The 23,872-nt window shown below is 38.3% G+C and overlaps 1 protein-coding gene across 1 annotated transcript in view; it reads right to left on the reverse strand.

The window, feature by feature from the left end:
• The window catches only part of LOC134221316 (potassium voltage-gated channel subfamily KQT member 1-like), an 802,936-nt gene that overhangs the window by 776,484 nt on the left and 2,580 nt on the right, over positions 1-23,872 (reverse strand). Inside the window, exon 2 of the mRNA XM_062700517.1 lies at positions 13,916-13,943. The gene's annotated coding sequence lies outside the window, so the exon portion shown is untranslated. The remainder of the gene's footprint in view (positions 1-13,915; positions 13,944-23,872) is intronic.

The raw sequence follows: 23,872 nt of genomic DNA on the forward strand, positions 1-23,872 counted from the left end.
TGAAGAAAAGGTTGACCATAAAAATAGCACTGTGGCGATCCCGCACCGCCAGAGCCGATGCTGAAAATTTATTACAAATTGTGGTGTCAGTTAGTTGGAAAGGAACATTGGGAAAAGAAAATTGGTTCTTCTCAGGACCAACATTTTATGAAAAGAAAGAGTTAATTACGAAAATGGACTGTTTCGGTGACATCGGGTTTGGAAAGGTAGTTTGGTTGCTGTTAGTGATTCCATCCATTCAAATTCACTACATCATCTCCCTCCGACGCGCTATCAAATTCGCTATTTATGATTGAGTTTTGCACTTTGATGAAAGTTTATTTCGGATAGTCGGATCAACCTTCTTTTGGATTTAAATCAATAAAGACGCCACCTCAGTGGAAACTATCTACAGCAACCACCCATCGGTGAACGTCGCTCGGACAGACAGATGCCAAGAGATAATGTTTTGTAATATGAAGAAACTTCGTCTTGAGTCAAATTTCTGTTGTTATTCCTCGCAACAATACGCATCTTAGATAACCAACATCTCATAACCAAATTCAGAATCTTGCGAAAAAATTTCATAGGATTTTCAGAATCTGTCATTCTCGGAATGGTCCGTTGTCTGCGGAATCCCTATCATAATGGTTCGCGCGGGCCGAAAAGCAGCTTTCTTATATCTAATGAAGTAATTCCATTAGCCCCGCCCCTTCGTTAGTCGTTATGAGTGCACATTACATTTACACTTATATCAGATCACAAAGGGGCGGAGCTAACGGACTTAATTTATTGAATACAAGAAAGCTGCGCGCGCGAGCAATTTTGATCGGGATTTCGCAGAGAGCGGATTTTACGCTAGGAATGGGCGTTTTTCGGAAAAATATCGATACTGCCGAATCGATGTTTTTGCCTTTCTCGTATTTATTATCGAAATATCGATGCGGCGTTGAAACATCGATATTCCGATACAATGAGCAAAAAAGGAACTAGAAAACTTTAGATTTCCCATTTTAGATCATCGAATCACACATCAAAAAATCGATACGGTCAAATATCGAACTTAAAAAAATCGATACAAAATATCGATTAATCGGAGCGAAAATATCGATTCCCGATATATCGTATCGGTATCGCCCATTCCTATTTGACGCAGAACGGACGCAGCGGAGCGAACACAACAGCACGAAGGCGCTCTGGTAGCATTTTCAAAGAAAAATCATCGAATTGGTGGTGGAAGTCTGCGTTGGTGGTCGTCATTCAACCTCAACAACAAATCAAAATCTTGTGGGGAAATTCCATTTGACTGCTACTGACGCCATTCATTTGAACAAACTCATTGCATCATCTCCCTCCGACGCGCGCTTGTGGTTGTGCTACCAAAGGGCAACTTTCTGTCGTCGCCAAACGATGGTAACCAGGAAAAAAATCGATTTCATTTCTAATGAAATCGAAACAAAACCAAAGAATCTTGCCAGAAAATTTCTCTTTCCGTCGACGACGGCCAAATCGATGAAGACGCCACCTTAGTGAAAATGACGTTTAGCTGCCTTAGTTTTTCAAATGGCGCATTATCAAAAACAATAAATCTTTCCAAAATCGTCAATGTCGTTTAAACAGCCGAACAGTCTGTTTGTCTGGGTAAACAATTTTCTCAACGGTCAAAACCTCTTCTTAGATAAATAGTTTAAGTCACGAAAAGGACTGTTTGTAATTTATTCTTCAAGTCCCGCTCAATTTGCCACCAGCGCTATAGAAAACGATGCATGTACGCTTCCATCGCCGGCGGAAGTCGAGCGTTGCAAATTAATATATTTGTGTTTGGTTTCGCGCCACCTCCGATTCTGCTTATTTTTCCTTTATTCCGGACATTTTTGAGCATAATGTCTTCTAGGATTCTGATGATATCCACTGAAAAATAGGCGAGTGGCTTCAGTGGCGATGCGGCCGATGAGTCGTTCCTTTTCCATGGCTGGTTCATCCAACTGGGAGCTACTTTAAGTTTCTTGATTCGGTTGACCTCCGAGCAGTTTGCACAATGCTAATAAATTGATACAAATTATGATGAAAAATACCCTCCATTTCGTATAGCTACATAGTCCTACGTCACTATTGCGTACAACCCGATTGGGCTGCACCTTTGAGTTATTTTCTTTATTTGAGACGCTTTCAGCCCTTAGCTGGTTCACCTCAGGAAATTCGTTCGTAAGGTCAAAAAAGCGGGAAAGAAAGCCATTTGGCCGAATGCTACTACAGTGAGAAGTGAGAAATGAGGAGTGAGAAGTGAGACATCTTACTACAGCTTTATCTACAGCTTTAACACTTTTTATAAGTTTTATCATTATCACCGTATTGCAAAATTAACGAGAAAAGATGCATTTTCGGCCAAAAGTATACTTTTAAGAAAAAAATTGTTCTACAAAGTTGTTCTGGATACTTGGGCCCTTATTATAGAGTTACCGAAAAATAGGGTGGGCCATTTTATAAAAATGTAAAGTTTTTAATTTTTGTTTATTTTGCGGAATATTGAAATAAAATGTTCTACAAAGTTGTAGCGCAGCTTTTTCCAATCAGCTTTACTATATAAACTTTTTATGTAGCTCTTAAACTCACTTGTTTAGAGTAATTTTACTTACCAGGATTAGGGTGTCCCTAAAAAAAAAATATTTATGATCGGCTCAATTCAATTTTTACTTTTCATGAATGTGTAGGGCTGTTTAAGGTTTTCAAAACGCGTGTATTTCTATAATAATATCGTCTGTGTCTTTTTCCATTGTCGAGTTATTTCAAGTTATTTGATAAAACATGATTTTAGTAAAATTGGTAAGACTTGAGATAAAAATAGCATATCTCCAAGTTTTTGACATAACAAGAACTATGAATTTCTCTTTAAAATGCCGTGTAAACATATTTTTTGGTCTGCCCTAACCGGAGATATCGACTTATGAAAAAAAAATGTAATTTTTACAGAAAAACTATCATAGCTTTTGATCGGAAAAAGATATTGAGCATATTCACCTATCAAAAGTTGCATTTTTTTGAGCTGTAAAAGTCACCTGAAGACGACTTTTTCGAGAAAACTAAAACAAAAAAAGTAGATAAAAAATACAGTTTTTTTAGGTACACCCTAATCCAATTAGGTGAAATTGCTCTAAATCAGCCAACTTAAGAAATACAGAAAAAGTTTTTTTAGCAAAATTGATCGGAATAAGCTACGCTACAAGTTTGTAGAATAATGCTATATTATATGTTATGTCAATATTCCGAGAAATAAAAAAAATATTTTCTAATGTTTTTTAATTGATGGGCTACCCTATTTTTTGGTAGCACCATAATGATGGCTTTACTATTTCGAACAATCTTGTAGAACAACAGTTTTCTCTAAAAAAATACAGTTTTGGCGTAAATGCATCTTTCCGCGTAAATCTATACAGGGTGTCTGCAAAAAAGGGTAAAGGATGTATTTTGGACCACCCTTACAGGGGCTCTTATTTTGGTTCACCAAGAGGAACCAATCCGTACAACAAGACAGATTTTTAAATAATTTTTGGTATAAATTAAAGAACCAGCATGCATTGCATGTTATTATAATAGGACTACATAAACCAAGCTGAATTTGTTCACCTCAAAATGAACCCTGTATCCTGAGTTGTACGCCTTGGATCGTGTTGGAAAAAAATCACGATGGCCGCACGTTTCTATACAGATACTTTTCACACATTTTTGACGATTGTGATATGATTTCAAATGTCTCGATAATATGTTCGATGTTTTAATGGCTTTTGATTTCAAGATAGACCATACCAAATGATAAATTCAATCCAAATCGGGTGAGTAGGAAGACAATTCCTTTTTGTTCGTAAAACCGGAAAAAAAGCATTCACAAAGAATTTTTGAGAAACGCTCAGTGTTCTCAGAATATAATCTGTTACAGCCTGCTGAGTTGTTATTCCCATATAGCTACCGATTCAGTCCATTATTGTCTGTTTGATTTGTAGAAGCAAACTATCAAAATCTGTATGGATAATTTGCAGACACCCTGTATCCTGGACCATAGTGCAGTGTCTACAGTGTCTGTGGTACTATTAAGTGGTGTAATTGAATAAGATTGTACACACTCATCTTATAACACGTGAAGACATTCTACTAAAAACCTCAAAATAATTTTCTTTTTTTACCGGTTCATTTATTTGGTAGACTCAGTAGTCAGTAGTGTGTGACACTTTGCGGAGCCGCAATTCTCAAGTTTGATATTTTTACATGGTATCTTATCTAAACAGTTATTTGGGAGGGGACATAGACCATAATACTCGTGGCGACTCAAGGTTAAAAATTACTTAATACAGAACGGACGGGGTAGGGATTTGGGTTTAGGTTTAGTTTATTTCAGCTGCTCATCCGGGCGTTTGACGTTGAAAACGGTTTTGCGTGGCGTCGTGCTAGATTTTGGTTAATCAGGGAGCATCTTCCGGATGGTCAGAGCTTCGTGGTACATGGTACATAGGAACAGAAACGGACAAGAAAAAAAACTGAGAAAGAGAAAAATATAGACATTAAAATTAAATAATTTTCTTAATAAATCTCTAATAAACCTTTCCCAGTTGGTATAGATTTGTTTACAAGAAAGGGTCGTTTGGCCGAAACTCATTCAAACGGTTATTCGATCAAACAGGCATATGGACGAAAATGTCGTATGACAGAAAAGTGGCCAAAAATTGGCCATAGCAATCCATCCCATATAAATTCCGTAGATGTTCCCGAAATTTTTTTCGTCAAAATTCCGAAGATTTTCCCAGGAAGTTCTGAAAAATCTCCCGCAGAAATTCCGAACATCTTTCCGAGAAAATTCCAAACAATTTTTCGAGGAAATTTCCCAATTCTGAAGTAGTTCCCGTTAAAATTCCAAACAAATCTTCTATATAATAAAAATAAAATGGTCTGTGTTCGTCTCCGCATAATTCGAAAACGGCTGGATGGATTTTTTTCATTTTTCAGCAGATATGTTCATTAGTGTTTCCGACGGATTTATATGCTATTTCTTCCTATAAAAATCACGACTAAAGTGGAGTAAATCGTGAAAAACTAAAATTAAGATTCGTATGGAGATTCTGCATGGGCAGTTCACCATGCGCATTTTCGCCTACTATGCAGGGCAACGTCTGCCGGGTCGACTAGTTTCTAATAAAATTCAATAGAACTTCCCATGAAAATTTCCAAAAAATTCCTGAGAAAATTGCAAATCAAAATTTCTGAAAAAGCTTCAAAAACCCTCTTTGAGAAATTCCAGAAGATCCCGCTTTTTAATATCGAGGAATTTCCCGTGATGATATCAAAAAATTTATTGTAGGAGATTTTGAGGTTAAAAAATTTATAATATAATAGAAATAAAAAAAAATGAGGAAATGTTGAGGGATTTTCCGAAGAAATGTCAAAGAAAGTCCAGAGGATGTTCCGAACAATTCTCAAGGTAGATTCCAACAAAATTATTCATTTTTTTGTTAAATATCTTGGCTGTGCACATGTTTCGAAATGGACAAATTGATATGAAATTTGCGAAAAAGAATCCACGTGTCTTGGAGGGACTCGAACCCTCAACCTCCTACTCTCTAGATAGGCGTGATAACCCCTACACAACAAGACCACTTAAAGGTCACGTTTGCGGAAAAGCCATCAGAATCCGAGTACCAACCTCCACCGTGGTTAGCTCTCTTTTTTGCAAATTGAATATCTTTCGGATGCTTGATTTGTCCAATCTCCACATGTGCTTTACTGTTGTATATCCACAGTAAAGCGAGTGCACATTGTTTATTAAACGAGAGGATCGCACTCCATGCCCCCCCAAATTATTCAACCAAATATCAAAAAGTTTCCCAAGGAATTCCCCGTAGAAATTCCGATAAATTTTCCTAAAACCAGCGAAAAAATTCCGAAGAGGGAAAAATTCTCAATGAATTGCCGAGGAGTATGCTGAGTAAATTCTGAAGAACTGCGAAAGGAAAAACTGAAGAATTTCTCGAGGAAATTTTGTATATAAGGCCGTTATAAATATTTAATAAAAAATATGTTCTACTGGTCACCGAAAGGTCAAGAGGCCTAGTTTTCCAAATGAAATCCGGATATTTTCCGGAATGTTTTTTGTCTAAGAATTTCAAAAGACATGTCCGTGGAAATAAAAAAAAGTGCTATTTTTCGTGCATATTTAAAACTAGCTGTAGGTACCCGGCCTTGCCAATTTGATGTGGCAATTTGAATTGGAATTTGATCAACTGGTCATTGCTTTTTGTTACCGATACTGAATTATTTGATGAGAAAAGTTAAAAATTGGTTAAAGAACATCCAATGATCAACAGATGGATACTTCCGAACTATTTTATGGATTTATGGAACATTCAGATGTTATTTACGGATCGTTTTCCATTTTTTTATGGATCGTTTTTGCACATTTAACGGTGCAAAGTAAGGGCTGCCATTTTCTATGCGTTTCGCAGCTCTTTACTCGCCTGTTCCACGGTTGCTGTAGATTGCTGCAGGGATAACTTTTTTAGCCATGATGTACCGAATGGCCATTACGCAGGAGTCCGTGATCAGTGTGTGAGCGGTCTGTAGATGCATGGCGCGAATGGTTAAGCAAGTGGCGAGAACCCCCAACCGTTTTTCTGTACGTCTTCCTATAGAAATCAACAGTAACCCACGCCCATGTGGGTGAAAGGATGAATCTGGCGATAAGCTGTCTTCAGGTGAGGAATACGGTAGCGTTGTAGAATTTCGTTCACCTGGCGTCTCGAGATTTTGGTGTTTAAACTATTCGTGTACACCAAATATGATCAGGCGGGTAATATGATGATCCCTGGGAAGAATTATCGGTTCAGTTGCATTCCGGTTGATGAAAACACATGCCTTTTTTCGACTTTCGACACGTAGCACGCGGTTTTCATCTAAATGGTATAACAAATAAGAACTTGGAAACGATTTCCTCGGATTGCTTAAAGAACGGTTTTAAGCGAGGATCCTTATCTCCTCAGAAAAGACTGCTGACTGGGCATGGCGAAATAGATTGTCGATGAAGTCTCCTCTATTTAGTGAACCGAACTCTCGTGGATTTCCGCGGCAGCTACGTTTCAAGTTCCCAGCCAACACAAACTCGCATATGCTAGTGTACAGGGTGGAGGCGATATAGGCGCATTCCTCCATTTGACTGCATGCAAAATGTACGTATATGGCCTCCACTTTGTACACTTATTCGATATGATATACGATCTTGTGTTTGCTGGGTTGTTGACAAAACACAGTGTGTAAGCCGTGATACGTAGCAGGACGGCCCAATTTGAAAAAGTGGCTGAATGGATTGCTAATTCACTAGTTTCCGTGTGAACTAGGAGGTGTTGTCGTCGCTCCTAATCTGTAGACTTTCTCAGAAAATTGGTTCGCCGACCAGTAATAATTCTTTTGTAACAGAAACTCCGGATCACAGAACCAGCGATTCAGTTTTGTTTTTTCGGGATCGAGCCAAATTTGAGTGAGCGCCAACCAAAGTGCGTTCGACAATATTTTCTGCTCGCATCGACAAATGTATGCATTCGTGTGATAGTGAGGTTATCTGCGGAAAAAATATTCAATCAATGCAGTCACTTCCTGAACTGCGGTTCTTCTATTGGGTCGTCCCATCCTACAGATGTTTGCCTATTTCCTGGAGCACCACTTCAAAAAACATCAAAAAGTGTGCTATGAGTCCTAGCGGATCAAATACCATCATTAGCATTCGTAAAATTTCCATTTTTGTTGGTCGATGGTTTTCAGATCATCGTATCTTCTAGAGATCGTATACGTGAAACCGAGGACCTTTCTTCGTAAATATCAAAGTTCTTTTCCTTCGTCGTTTCTTCACTAACAGCATCCAAAAGTCTCCGACAGTTTGTAATCCAATTTTTATTTCGAAACCGGCGGATGCGTGCATTCTTATAACATCTCGTACAAGCTGTATTGCTTCATCCTCTATCCCTGTGTCATCCTACCCTACCCTCACTCTCGCTACCCTCACCCAGCTGGGGGCTTTGTCAAGTAGTACTACGAATAATTTGATCAGATCTCATGCTCCGTAATTGTGCCTTTTTTATTACGAAGACTAGTACTACAAAAAGGATTCACTGAAGAAAGAAAAGTTTCTTCAGAGAGTGAAGGGAATGGGATGTACTAGTTGTTCATGACAGATAGAGCAAACCTTTACAAGGACGCTCTTATTCGTACTATCTACTCAGGGAATAGAAGGTCTAGAAGAGATACCGTTGCTAACTAAAGCGTGAACCGAAAACCTGGGACTTCCTCAATATCCGCGGCAATAGCAGCAAACGATGCCCTGTACGTATGTAGTGGTAGTTTTTATAATATTTAGGATTATCAAGCAATTAAATAAAAAAAAATTAAAAGTAAATAATTGGAACGTGCTCACCGGATAAGTTCCTCCGCTATCAAAAGAGCTCCTGCTTTGAATATGGTGCACCAGGGATATCCAAGAAAACAACATATGTTTCATGCATGCATTTTGCTTCTCATCCTACTTTGATTCTATTAGAATTGTGGCCACAATGCTCAGCTGTGGCCGATACGGCGTTTGTGAAGGTTAGTTCCATAGCTGTGTAAGATCCGATGGCTGGTTATGTCAAGGATGCTGCTGTCGCTGCTACAGTAAAATTGATTCAGATCATCAAAAGTTCCAGTGCGTTCACATTGAGTCAAGCGATAATATTATACTCAGCGTTAAAAATTTGCCATCCTGAATAACGCTCTCTACAAGTGAATGAAAATTGAAGTTTATCAGTGATTTTAAAGCATACCTATATGAGTTAGCAATTCCAGGCGCGAATTTAAAACCTTCAAAGCTTTTAGTTTTGTTCAGATGGAGAAAGTGCACCAGAGCTAAACAACATTATGAAATTAATTCAGTGTTTAGATATTCGACAATAATGTTTTTTAGAAATATTTGTTTTTTTTATTATTTAGGGTCAGATTTACAACTTGAAATATTGGGTGAGCCATACTTCAAAGCTTGTAGATTAAAATTTTGACAGGGATTCAGGACATACTTTATTTTCTAGCATTTCGAAAGGAGTTATTGATTTTATAAGAGAAGTCTGACGGTAGTTACAATTCATAAAGTGTTGTATTTACGATGCCTTTAAATAACTTTTTAACTATTCGATGTGCATATGCATGCCTTCCCTAAACTGGTGCTTTGCCAAAAAACCTCCGAAGGATGTCTTTTAAATCCTACACGAACTTAAAAATTTCGCAAAATCAAGGAGATCTAAAGCATTTTTTCTCTCTAAGTGACGGGCCTGGGATTAAACCCATGATAAATTTAATATGTGGTAAAACAGCAATTACACAATCTAACATAGGGAATTTAAACAATTATAATAGTATATATACTTTAAATATTGAAGATGTAAAAAATGGTGCTAGTGGGAAAACTTATCAAAAATAATCAAAATGATACTCAGTTGTTCCAGAGGTGATCTTCAATCTTGAATTTGAAATTCAACAGAAGCAGTAGAGGACATTGGAGGTGATTTGTAGACCCTTCATAGACTTCGTTTTTTGCCACATGTGGTCATGGACCAAGTTGAATGGAGAAATCTTCTATGTACGGCACAGGTTCTCCTGCCTATATTTGGTAAATCGCAGGGATGGAAAAACCGATAAATAGGCACCCGCACGTCAAGTGTTCAATAAATCCAAAAGATACAACAACTCCGTTTGCTAAAGTCTTTTTCTTGGGGTGTTGAACTTTACATAATCACAATACCTTCATTGCTTCGCCGTAACAGCAGCCGAATTGTATTATTTTGCGGTGATTGGTAAACGCAAAATATTGGCGTAGCGATTTTTTTTACTCGCATCCGGTCACGATGCTTACTACGAACGATCTCCCTTTAATGAATTGCGCAACTTTCCAAAATAATCAATCCCGATCGCTATGGAAGTGAAACAAAATCCAATTCGCGAATTACGAAGGAAATAAGATTTCCATTGTCGCTTGTGTCGTAAGCACGACAGTGATCGAATGGTTCAATGTGATGGTGATGGTTACAGGCAGTGGTTCCACAACGAATGTGTAATTGTTTCTGGAAAAGTATCGAACAAAACTTGGATATGTTCGATCTGTACGACCAAAGAGGACCTCGTGATAACGATAGGTTTCCAGGTGAAAAAAGTTGCCATCGTGTGTAGAGTGCAATCAGTAATTCAGCAGCACATTATGGGTAATGCAGTATATGCACTTCTGTTCTGCACTGATAGCAAAGCAGCTATTGAAACTTTAGCTTCAAACAACTCAAGATCAAAGTAGTGATGAGTTTGCATCAAACGATTTTTTTTATTTAATGATGGCCATTTTTCTACGTACTTTTGAAAAAGACTGTAGAAAAAAGGCGATGGCACCAATCTCCCAAATAAAGAGAAACGTACCCCTGAGCCGATGTCCTGATTCCATTGCATTATTCAGACCAGATGCATCATGAATGACATTAATTATTCCCTTTTACTGGGTAAATGCAAAATTTGGAAAGTTTCTGTCAGGCGTATAAAATAAAGAGTAATTACGAGTTTTTAGAAGTTAACGTGAGGCCCTTCTCAGCCTAGCGGTAAGATGCGCGGATTTAAAGCAAAACTATGCTTAGAGTGACTGGTTCGACTCCCGGCGCCGGCGCAGGTTTGGGAATTGTCTCGACTTCCCTGGGCATAAAAGTATCATCGTGTTGGTCTCATGATATACGAATGCAAAAATGGTAACTTGGCTTAGAAACCTCCCGGTTAATAAGTGCTGAATGGACACTAAGCAGCAAGGCGGCAATGCCCCAGTGGAGGATGTAATGCCAATAAGAAGAAGAAGAAATTAACATTGACTCCTCCTTGATCGAATGGTGCAATAAAAATTAAAAAGCCATCGAGAAACGGCTGAGATATCAACGTTTAAAGTCTATCATATTTTCGTGACATTTTTCGATTGTTCGCAATCGCAAAGTTTACCCCAATATAGAAAACACAGACGAAGTTTGACGTCAAAACTGATATCCCGACAAAAATGACGTTTGTAGGCAGATTTTCAGCAAATTATTTGCTGATTTTTAGCAACATTGACATGTATTTCAGTAAAAACATGCTGGGGCACGGCTGTGCGAAGCTCGGCAAAAAATTACCAAATTGCTGAAAAAACAATGCTGAGCATTTTTCGAATTAACAACAGATAGAAATTTGAAAAATGTTAAAAGATTAAATTCTAAAATTTGGTAAAAAATCTTGAAACATTTGGAAATCTTCTGATACGGGGATTTAGAAATCTTTCAATGACAAATTTCCAGAATTACTTATCTGATTTTTAATATTAGATTCAAATGCAGATTTGAATCGGGTAGCACACCCACAGAAATTGACTGATTTCATTATTTTGAGATTTTATTTATTCGATAACGAAAGCATTATTTGACCAAGGGATTGGTATGTTTCTGTATTTAGATATGATTTGCAGCAAAAAAAATCGAAGACCATATACTAAACTTCAAGATGGATGGAGACGCATGGTATATATCAAAGTTTAACTTTTTCTCTCAAATGTGATTTTTTTAGCATTTGCCCATATTGAAATGGTTGGCTTATCTTATGGAATTCAATAACATAATGGATTTTCAATATTTTTAAAACCAAAGCCTACAGAGCTTAAGCCCTTAGCACCTTGTATAATGTTTTCTTAGCATCTATTTTTTAAGATTTCTAATCATATTTTATTTAATGACTGTAAAACTTCTATGTTCGTACCGTACAACTCTTCCCTAACGCCATATGCTGCCGAACCAGCTATAATCACGGAACAACTTTTGTCCAGCATCAATCGAATTATATCATTCACCCACCTGTTCTCAAATCGTCTTCCAGCAAATGGCTCAATTGCAAAAGCTCGAAGTCACCGATATTGATTCTCAACTTTTAGTTTCCTTCCTGCCACAAACCTTCCAAACTTCTTTCCTGATTTTCCTCCTTCGATCTTATCTCTCCATTCACTATTTTTCCGTCTCTCACAAACTACCCTAATGGAGTACTCCAATTCACGAGAAATTCGCGACTGGCTCCAACCACCGACTAACTGGCTGCTATCGATGACGATTCAGCGCAGCTCGCAGGAAGCTATTCAAACACCGACAATAATGGTTGGTTGAAAATCGGTGTGCCAGGCCAGCGAAATGCGGGGGAGACAACGGACGACGGTGCCATTTTTATCACTTTTCCTTTCACAGAAACTTCAAGCTTATCACCGGTGGCTTCCGACAACTTTTGCTCGCACCTTTTTGCTTTGTCGCGGCAGATTTTTTTTTAATTTTCTTTCTGTACGAACAGAATGGTAAACTGCGCTACCTGTAACGGAGATGCCGTTGGCAAGTTGATGCTTGATGGCGACAACGACATCATAAACACTAGTTTACAACGTGTTTGAACTAAGTGAATAAGCTATTGCTTACCTATGCAATATAATTTGTTTGCATGTTTCCAAAAATAATGACCTGTTTCCTGTTTCAACCTGAGTTTTGGAGTACTATTAGACTATTTAATAACTTCTGCCAGTCTACCAAGATTACAGAGTATGTATTCGGCTGGAAACTTATTAGGAAACTATTTGTAAAGTATAAATGCCTAAGATGTTTATTGATTATTGGAAATGGAAAACGTGCGGGTCATATGGAAGTTGACTCTGAAAGGGCGGTGCTGTCAGTAGTTAAAAGTTGCTGTACCATGCGTCTCCATTAACCAGAGCGCAGCAGGGTTATCAATATAAAGCCTGCCCATCTTCAAGTGTAGTTTTTTAAATATTACTTCACAAACCACTGAAACATTTCACATGACAACTGATTCTCTCCTATTTATGGCAGACATAGCAGGCGAGAATGCGCGTTGTGAACTGCTCATGCAATATCACCATACGGATTCTAATTTTAGTCTTCACGATTTTCTTAATATTACTCGTGATTTTTGCAAAAGGAAATATCATAAAAACATATCGGAAACTATAACGAACGTAACTGCTGAGATGAAGAAAATTCATCCAGCCGTTTCGAGTTATGCGGCTACGAACACAGACCATTTCATTTTTAAATGTACAGATTTGTATCTTCACTTCAAGTTTGTGAACGGTGAAATATTTGTAAGCAAAATCTCGACAAGAAGAATAGTTATTGGAAAATTAAGATACATTTGGTAAGCTGACAATTACTCTTTTTGAAATTAATAATGTATATTAAAATAAAAAATTGAATTTTGCGTTTATGAGATAATAAAAATTAACATTCCTATTTCTATATTTGATAATTCAATTATTAGAACTATTCTTATCAATTTATTAATGTATTTTTATTGCTACTGGCAACATTCCTGGAATTAGCCCAATTTTTCCCACCTAAAACATAGCCCACGGATTAAAGTTTTCTTTGTAAACTAGTGTTAACATGGGCAACATTGTACACAGAAACTCACTCAGCTCGTTTTTCTTCCCGCTGATTCTGTTTTTACGCCTCGTCGCCCGACGTGATTTGCCCTCTACCAACCAACGCCAGCTGAATGGCGATGTTTCTATGCGGTGCCAATCAGTTGATTTTCTCCAGCTGTTTCCGCCGTTGTTCCATCGTGGGAGAGCTTTTAATTTCAATCAAGCGTACAGAGGAAAAAAATGTTCTTGGTCGATTTTTCTTCGGTTCCACTTGAACTCGCTCCAAATGTTTGTCACCAGGGTTGAGAACGCATGTTCCGCTTTGCCCTGTTCTTTTGTGTGCCTATAGAACTTTTTTCTACTTTTGGATCGTGGGGGAGGAAAGGAGAACTTTTAAGCAGTAAATTGATTGCAACAGCGCTTGCCAAGGGCAGATTCAATGCTCCATTGTCTGTCTTCACTTACTTTTCTTGCTGGAATGAGTCGTATGGAACTGAAAAGAAAAAGTGAGGAGAATAGATTAAATAATTTTCTTTGTCCTCTAGAGTAGAGTTGCGATGGATTAAGTTCCTCGCTGAATTCTGATTATGAATAATGAAATGTTTAACATAGCCGTTCTAATTACTTATCATTGCATAGGTTACCCACATCAACGTTCAACAAATTCTCGCGACAGAGGTCTTCTCGTAATATATTTTTATGACGCATGTTGAGTTTCTTAGGTGTATATTTAGGATCGCCTAAACGCAAGGCTTATCCACACGACACCGTGCAACTAAATGTTCAACTTAGCAGTGTCCCTCCCATTCCCGTTGAGATCATAATTGGTTGGCTGTATTTTTGTGAAAGCATTTCCGCCCTTCTGTAGTTCTCTTCCGGTGGAAAATCTGATAACAAATACTCCACACGCGCTTGGGAAATTTGCCTAAAAAAGATGATAATCTATGTTTACCTTTGCTTATAGAGGTTGAACATGAGAACATCCGAACAAATGAATACATGCTGCTGTTAATTTAATTTTATGTGCATTTTGTTTCCAAGCTCTCTTCTTGGAATAATATAAAGAATTACAATAGGCATTTGTTGTTAGGGTTGGGACGTTTCGATATTTCAAAATATTGATGTTTGATTCGTTACTATAATCAAAATATCAATATCACCGATTTATCGAAGAAAAATAACGAAATATCGGATTACGATATTTCACAGCTGATAGAATAATAGAGACCAGAGCTGTAAAATTCTGTTTTGCCAAAACTTTGAGGTATGACGAACTTATAGCGCTTGAATGTGCCTTCAACTTTATCATTGCTGAAAACGTTCAAACTGAGGCGTAATGAGATGTAATCTTTAAAGCAATGCACAATGGGGAAATCCGATTTCAAAGGTGGAAAAAATTGATAACTTTCTTCACGAACAACTTACAGACGATATCAAGAGCTTATTCGAAAGAGAATTTTGTAGAGAATTCAGTGAGTGCTGTTTCATGGACGTGGAACACTTCTGTATGTAGTTATCGAGCTCGTTTTGCCCTAATGCCCATATATCGCGAGTTTCCAAACTATTTGTCATTTTATCTTTAAGGCATTGTTCTAAAATTGTGTTTATCTCTTAACTGTGGATCCACAGAAGGGCACTAAATATATTTTGTTGGTAAACGTTGGAAATTTAAGGGATTTTGGGGTCAAATGAGCATCAAATGCATTTTATGTGCAATTTTCACATATTCTGTAAAAAATAGTATTATTTACAGATAAGTGTTGATATTAGTGTCTAAAAATATTGAACAGATATTGATAAATGTTTGCCGAACAAAAATTAATGAAATAAATCGTTTCACAAATGTTTTATTTGGTTATTTATTGAGTAAAAAACGATTTTTAATAACTTTTGAATAGCTCCGATGCCAAACATTTCCAAACCATACCCGATAGCACAACTAGACAAGAATAGTCATATGTTATGAGTCTTGATGTGATCATCGATAGGAGGTGATGGGAGATACTCTTTTTTCTTACCTTTTTGCCCAAATTCCCCTATGAAATAATATAGCTCAATGATTCTGAGCAAGGAAATGATGTAGTAATGTTAATTTAACTGATATTTTCCAATGATATAATGAAAATAACAAATAATCATATAATTCATTAAAAATATTCAATTATAGGGGATTTAGGGGTCATACAGCTCATTTAATGTAATTTTGTATACAAAATAGGATAACTTTTCTCACGAGCGACTCACAGATAAGGTTAAGGGCTTATTCGAAAGCGAATTTTCCTAGAAATTCAGTGAGTGATGTTTTATTGACATGAGACACTTTTGTGCGTAGTTATTGAGCTGGTTTTGCCCCAATGTCCCATACATCAAAAATTTTCATATTTTGGTACTTTCATCTTTCAAAAATTACACTGAAATTCTGTTTTCCTCTTCATTGTAGATCCATGCGTAGCACTATACATATTTTGTTGGAAAAAGTTTGAAATTTAAGGGATTTCGGGGTCAAATAAGTATTAAATTGTACTTCACGTGATTTTTTCATATATTCTGTAAAAAATAATAATACCCAAGAAATCATTTGCACTATATTACGTCGAATGATCATTTAGGGTTAATATACGGTGATTTAAAAAACTTGTAAGCATTGATGTAGCTCTACATATGGTCAATTTTGGCGAAATCTACAGCCTATTGATTATTCAGGTATTTACAGATAATAGTTGATATTATTGCCAAAAATTTTTTAACAGAAATTGATACCATAAAAAAACAAATATCCATATATTACATTAAAAATGGACCTTTAAGGCATTTTGGGACAAATGAGTAAAACAAACTCATTTATTATGTATTTAAAAAAAGTTTCCGGGCCCGGATTTTTTTTTTTCAATGCAATCTAGGAATATTTGTTATTTTTATAGTATCATTGACAAATTATAATTGAATCAATGTTACTCCTTCATTTCGTAACCCAGAATCATTGAGCTATATTATTTCATAAGGAGATTTTGGGTGAAATGTCATGAGAAATGAATATTTCCTATCTATTCGTATCTATTATCACATCGACTAATATATTTACTCTTATCTAGTTAATCGCTTCTCGGCCTAAAGGCTAAGATCAAAGTGTCTTATCTAGTTGTGCAAACGGGTATGGTTTGGGAATGATTGGCATCGGCACTTTTCAGAAGCATTTAAAAAATCGGGTTTTACCCAATAAATCACAAAACAGAACACTTGCGAAATGATTAACTTCATGAGTGTTTCGCAAACATTTATCAATGTCTGTAGAACATTTTGGGAGAATAATAATATTTTTATTAATTTTTACAGAATACATGAAAAATTCACGTAAAGTACAATTCAATACTTATTTAACTCCAAAATCCCTTAAATTTCCAACTTTTACCAACAAAGCATGAATAGTGCTTTTCTATGGATCTATAATGAAGAGGAGAACACATCTTTAGTACAATACTTGGAAGATAGAAGCACAAAAAATATGATAAACTGTGATGTATGGGACATTGGGGCAAAACTAGCTTAATAACTACGCACAGAAGTGTCTCACGTCTATAAAACATCTCTCAATGAATTTCTTGGAAAACTCCCTTTCGAATAAGCCCTTAATCTTATCTGTGCGTCGTCCGTGCAAAATGTGATACTATTTTGAATAAAAAAATTACATTAAATGAGCTGTATGACCCCTAAATCCCCTATTTTAATGAATTATATGATTATTTGTTATTTTCATTATATCATTGGAAAATACCAATTAAAATAACATTACTACATCATTTCCTTGCTCAGAATCATTGAGCTATATTATTTCATAGGGAACTCGCGGTATATGGGGCATTAGGGCAAAACGAGCTCGATAACTACATACAGAAGCGTTCCACGTCCATGAAACAGCACTCACTGAATTCTTTGCAAAATTATCTTTCGAATAAGCTCTTGATATCGTCTGTAAGTTGTTCGTGAAGAATGTTATCAATTTTTTCCACCTTTGAAATCGGATTTCCCCATTGTGCAATGTACGTTCGGACAAGAATAAAGAACTACTCAAACGTTATGAGTTCATAAAATGTTTGAAGCGAATTTGGCTTCTAAATAAATTGTGAACAAAATTGTCAAATTATATGAAGATGACATTTTACAAAATTGATAAGGACATTCTGTTTTTGTTATTTCATTTTATCATTATACGGGGACCATGGAAAACCATAAAATTACCAATCAGACCGCATTGTGCTCTTGTAATGTGGGGTTGTCTTTTCTCTTTGCTGAAGGAAGTTTTTAACAATACCCGAAGCTATTTTAATTTCCACAGTGCTTTTTGGTACTATTTGTATTTACTGATCCTGATACGATCTTTGCTTGGACCCGTGCCGTCCATTTACGTTGGACCCATTTCGGAAGTAAAACTCCAACAAGCGGCGGTAATCCTGCAAAAATATCGTTCTAGGAAAACACCTGAGTATTAACAAAAACAAGAGAAAGGGGGAGTATCTGAATTCTCCACTTCCTTCTACGAAACAAGGATTCCAGACCGTCCTGTAAAAGCGCAGAAAAAATAGAAGGAAGCTGGAGACACCAGATATTCCTTGTAACTATAACCTTGAAAATAATTCTTCTCCAATCGAACTGAGCAATCAAATCGATTTGATTCATAACGAAATTGAGCAAATCGAATCTACCCCTAGCCCAGGTGATTCGATTCATGCCATGACGCAAAGGATTCCGCCAATTGTGGCACAGTGTGCCTGTGACCGTTATTAACGAAAAACAATGTCCATCCATTCTGAACTCGCCTTTCGAAAGATATAATATCCAGGCGTCTGCTATGAAAATTTCAAAATATTTTATCTAGGGAATCGAGAGTTATAGCAGTTACAAATTTAATGATTTTTTTGCGTTCGATATTTCACTAATATGCAACCATATATACCGTGAAGCTCCTCCTGATTACATCCAAATGCATGCACCAAATGTGAATGCATTAATTTATGAAGTAAATGCATCGTAGCTCAGCAAGTCAGTTAAATTGTTGAGACGTTCCGAAGTAGTGCATATGCTTCTACCTACCGTTCTCGGAAAAGGCGGTTTCCTCGTGTGATCTAGCCTTTCCCATTTTTTTTTCAAATGGAACTCGTTTTCGTACTACTGCTTGAATCGAACTGGTTTATGGTTGTATAACTAACAACAAATGATGCACATTGTTGTTTAAATGTTGGTTACTAGTCTTACTAACTACCCAGTACCCATGAAAGACAAAATTGTTTCAGCGCGGTGTTCTATGTTACCAACTATTATCATATTTAATAAAAGCAGAATCAGAGTGTAGTTACTTGTCTGTCATAGACAATATTCACACTTTGGTATGATTAGGAGATTGAAGTGCAATAATTCTGTAATTTGAATACTGTATTGTGGTTGTATTGTCTATTTTGTTATGATATTCGAACAATATTATCTCTAACCTGGGAGCTGCGGACTCGATCGATTCTAATTTTCAAGATATTTTTCTTGAAACTCGCAAATTTCCTCTCAGTGTTCAATGTACACGCTACGATTTTTTCACATTGAATTATCATTATGTTTATCTTTTAAAAATTAATTTCAAAGATTTCGTCGATTTACTGTACTAAATAAATTATTGTGCCGATCGTAAAATTAAATCATGCTGTTCACTTATAAACATTCCTCGGTAGGTTTGGAATAACACCAAATAATTGAGTTTTGTTAGAAATAAACTACAATTAGTATGAGGATATTTACACGTGTACTCTCTCGGCTGCGCTCAGAAGGCACATAAACTCTCTCGATGCGATGGATACTTTTTGACAGCTTGCTTTGGAGATTTTTTGACAATCGTTTTGACTCTATCCGCGGCTCCCAGTCTCTAACATCCTTTGCTATTTTTTTCTATTGTTCAATGAATAGGTTTTGGGTTATAGTTGATTGAGGCTGCAAATTGCATATTTGATGATAATTTATTTGGATGTAATCAGGAGGAAATTCACAGTATATATGGTTGCATATTAGTGAAATATCGAACGCAAAAAACGGAATGAGATTTAGAGTAACCTTCAGGGAATCAAGGTTTCATTTCATGCCGCGTTTTACCGGGATTTTTGACGATCGCAAACGTTTTCTTTAGTATTTAACTGAGAAGTGGCAAACATTTTTCACATACGACGACAAAACTGAACGATTGTGCAAAGTCGTCTAAAAACATCTCCCCAGTGATGATAAATCACTGGATGAGATTAAAATTTAAATTTCTCAATTACTTGGGTTTGCACCAGTTCAAGTAATTTACATGAAAAAGGAAACTCGCGGCATTGCTCAAGAATTTTATTTAGTTCACTTCAACAAAAGTGAACTGAGTAATATAAAAAGTTTAGGAAAGCCCTGTATTATAACCCATGTCTGAGTTCCATGGGAACATTTCCGCAGGCCCGGGCAGCAGGTACTATGTCCAAGGGCTTGACGATCCTTCCCCAGGCCATCTGCGAGTTGTGGCGCCTGCCTAGGATGTGGTGGGGTTTGACAGTGGGTCCTGTTAAACCTTTAAAAAAAGCTGCATGTATCCGCAAGTAGGCTCTGCCAAAGCGACCGTGTGCCGCTCAAAGCGCACAAGCCCAAGTCCTGGTGTTAGGTGGGACGCTAAACAGCCCTAACACGATGGCCCTCCGACGAGACAGGAGGTTTGCGCAGGCCCAATAAGCCGTCTTTAAAAAACAACCATTACGAACGACATAGAAGATAATACGACTCAATACAATCGGCAACGACCTAGGTGACGAATAAAGGATCACGATTGGAAGCTTGGAACATGGAAAAAAACGAAGTGTGCCATGGTTGTGACCGGTCGCTTTTTTGCGGCTGACAAGTGTGTCATATTTTTTCGTTCAGCTTCTGATTTTCAGTAAATTGATTCCGGATCTTTCATAATTGCGTTTATTAAAAATGATTGTTTGACTATGTTATAGTAGTGTTAATTATCGTTGTTTTGAAGCCTTGGAAGCGTAGCGCCAAATTCCAACAACAACAACAAGAACCAATGTCGAGAACAAATTTGAAAGTAATCTCGAAGTGAACTTCTCAACAATTTCTGTACGGCGGGCTTCAATGGATCAAGAATCAATCGAGGTAATCAAGAACCTTATAGACCCAGCGGAAATGTCAAAGCGTACCTGGGAAGAAATTACATGACAGTTATTCTTGCTCGGGCGTGAAGCGTCTGGTCTCCGGTTATGAGCGAATTTGATGAGATAGTTCCAAAATGTATTCTTCTGTGCCTTTAATGACTAAAACTAAATACGCGCTGGATTGCTTAACCCAGAAGTTTGTTTATGGATCCATTATCCAATTGATATTGGTAGCATAAACAAGCGGGGCTTATTGTTAGCAAAAGTGACCTCGGACTGGTCATGAAATACCAGGCAGTCTGAAATGGGTCACTGGAGCTGCAGTAGAGCTAGCACTTTCTAACTCCCGGACTAAATCTGACTGTAAATATACGTAAAACAGTCAGCTTTCTTCCATAACATCGCTGCCAGACAGTGGGGGTTAGTTTGTACACACACGCACACACACACACACACGATTGGAAGCTTGGAACATGGAACTGCAAGTCGCTAGACTTCGCAGGTTGCGACAAGATAATCTAAGATGAATTACATCCCCGCAACTTTGACGTCGTAGCGCTGCAGAAAATCTGCTGGACAGGACAGAAAGTGTGGAAAAGGCGGCATCGATCGGCTACCTTCTACCAAAGCTGTGGCACCACCAACGAACTGGGAACCGGCTTCATAGTGCACCAATTGCAAGGGAGCTCGTGGGGCAGTACCAGGCGGGTTTTATGGGCGAATGCTCTACCACGGACCAGGTGTTCGCCATTCGCCAAGTACTGCAGAAATGCCGCGAATATAACGTGCCCACACATCATCTATTCATCGACTTCAAAGCCGCATATGATACAATCGATCGGGACCAGCTATGGCAGCTAATGCACGAACACGGATTTCCGGATAAACTGGATCGGGTGATGTGCGTAGTTCGAGTTTCAGGGGCATTCTCGAGTCCCTTCGAAACGCGTAGAGGGTTACGGCAAGGTGATGGCCTTTCGTGCTTGCTATTCAACATCGCTTTAGAGGGAGTAATACAAAGGGCAGGGATCGACACGAGGGGTACGATTTTCACGAAGTCCGTCCAGTTATTTGGTTTCGCCGACGACATTAATATCATGGAACGTAATTTTGAGAGGATGGAGCAAGCCTACATCAGACTGAAAAGCGAAGCTAAACGGATTGGACTAGTCATCAACACGTCGAAAATGAAGTACATGATAGGAAGAGGCTCAAGAGAGGTCAATGTAAGCCACCCACCACGAGTTTCTATCGGTGGTGACGAAATCGAGGTGGATGAAGAATTCGTGTACTTGGCCTCACTGATGATCGCTGATAACGATACCAGCAGAGAAATTCGAAGACGCATAGTGGCTGGAAATCGTACGTGCTTTGGACTCTGCAAGATGCTCCGAACGAATAGAGTTCGCAGCCGTACCAAACTGACTATCTACAAAACGCTTATTAAACCGTTAGTTTTCTACGGACACGAGACCTGGACGATGCTCGTGGAGGACCAACACGCATGGTAGGATGCAGATGGCGGACGGTATGTGAGAAGAGGCGAATGAACCACGAGTTGCATCAGCTGTAGGGAGAACCAGCGGTGGGCCTGGCACGTAGCCATAATGTCGAACAGTAATCCGGTGAAAATGGTTCTCGACAACGATCCGACGGGCACGAGAAAGCGAGGTGCACAGTGGGCAAGGTGGATCGATCAGGTGGAAGACGATTTGCGGACCCTCCGGAGACTGCGTGGTTGGCGAAGTGCAGCCATGGACCGAGCTGAATGGAGAAGACTTTTATGAGCAGCACAGGCCACTCCGGCCTTAGTCTGATAATAAATAAATAAATAAATTGGTTTTGTTGACGTTGATGACTAAAACTGCCGAAGAGGAGCGCTCGGCAAGGTCGTTGAGCTTACTCTGCATATCAGAGCGCTGTTGCGCGAGGAGTGCAAAGTCATCAGCCAATTCGAAGTCGTTTATGTGCTCCATGGCTATAGGCTGCCATAACAGCCCGCAATTTGGTTCACGGTCAATCGCATCTACCAGAATCTCGTGGATTACGATGAGGAACAGTAACGGTGATAGAATACATCCTTGCCTCACACCAGCTACGACCCGGATAGCGTCGGACAAGACCCCGTTGTGCAGCACTCTACACGGGAAGGCCGCGTACTGTGCCTCGATGAGACCGATAATTTTCTTAGAAACCCCTTTCCTTCAGAGCGCCCCACAAATTCTCATGATTGTGACGGTAGAAAGCTTTTTCGTAGTCAATGAATACCAAGTAAAGGGACTCTTGGAATTCGTTGACCTGCTCCAGAATGATACGGAGCGTGACAATATGGTCCACACAGGATCTTCCGGCACGGAATCCTGCCTGCTGCCGCCGGAGAGTCGCATCGATCTTCTCCTGAATCCGGGCTAGGATAATTTTGCATAGAACTTTGAGAACGGTACACAGCAACATAATGCCTCGCCAGTTATCGCATACAGTCAGGTCACCCTTTTTGAGTACCTTCACTAAGATACCTTAGATAGATAGTCCCGTAGAAGGGTTGGCGCGAAATTCGTCAATTATAGACAAGTGAAAACTTAAATAAGGTGCAAAAAAGGACCTAGTTGTATCTAGAAAATCCAATCCTGGAGTGGGTTGGTCGGTGACCGAAACCGCCATTGGATCTGAATGGATCAAGAAAATCCAATCTTGGAGTAGGTTCGTCGGTGGTCGGCGTCGCCATAAGACCTAGTTGGGGGAAGAAAATACAATCCTGGAGTTGATTGATCGATGACCGAAATCGCCGTTGGACGTAGTTGGGTCAAGAAAAATCCAATCCTGGTGTAGGTTGGTCGGTGGCCGGAATCGCCAATGGACAGAGTTGGGTCAAGAAAATCCAAACCAATTTTCTTCTTGATTGCAATAGTTGAATTTACCGAAAACATGCAATCGCAATGCTCCTTGTATCTTAGTGTAGTGAAATCGAATGATACTGTGACATAAAATATCTGCAATGCCGCGTGGATTAGATGTATTGTGCTTAGAAAGCAATATTTCGATTAGGTGAATTTTGTTGGTGGCCTGTGTTGCTAAAATTCGTAAAAAGTACCTTTTGAATGTTGTTGATCTTTCTGTTGAAAAATTTAAGGATGCTGTTAAGCAAGGAGTTAAAGAGAGTTTAATTGTTTTAGTTAAGCGTGAAAAGACACCCGCGTTCATGTGTTTTTTCCTCTGCGTTACTGGGACGCCCGCAAGAAGAATGGTGTTATTGTGGATAGGAATG

Source organism: Armigeres subalbatus, chromosome 3 (genome assembly GCF_024139115.2).
Source record: "Armigeres subalbatus isolate Guangzhou_Male chromosome 3, GZ_Asu_2, whole genome shotgun sequence".
Lineage (NCBI taxonomy): Eukaryota > Metazoa > Arthropoda > Insecta > Diptera > Culicidae > Armigeres > Armigeres subalbatus.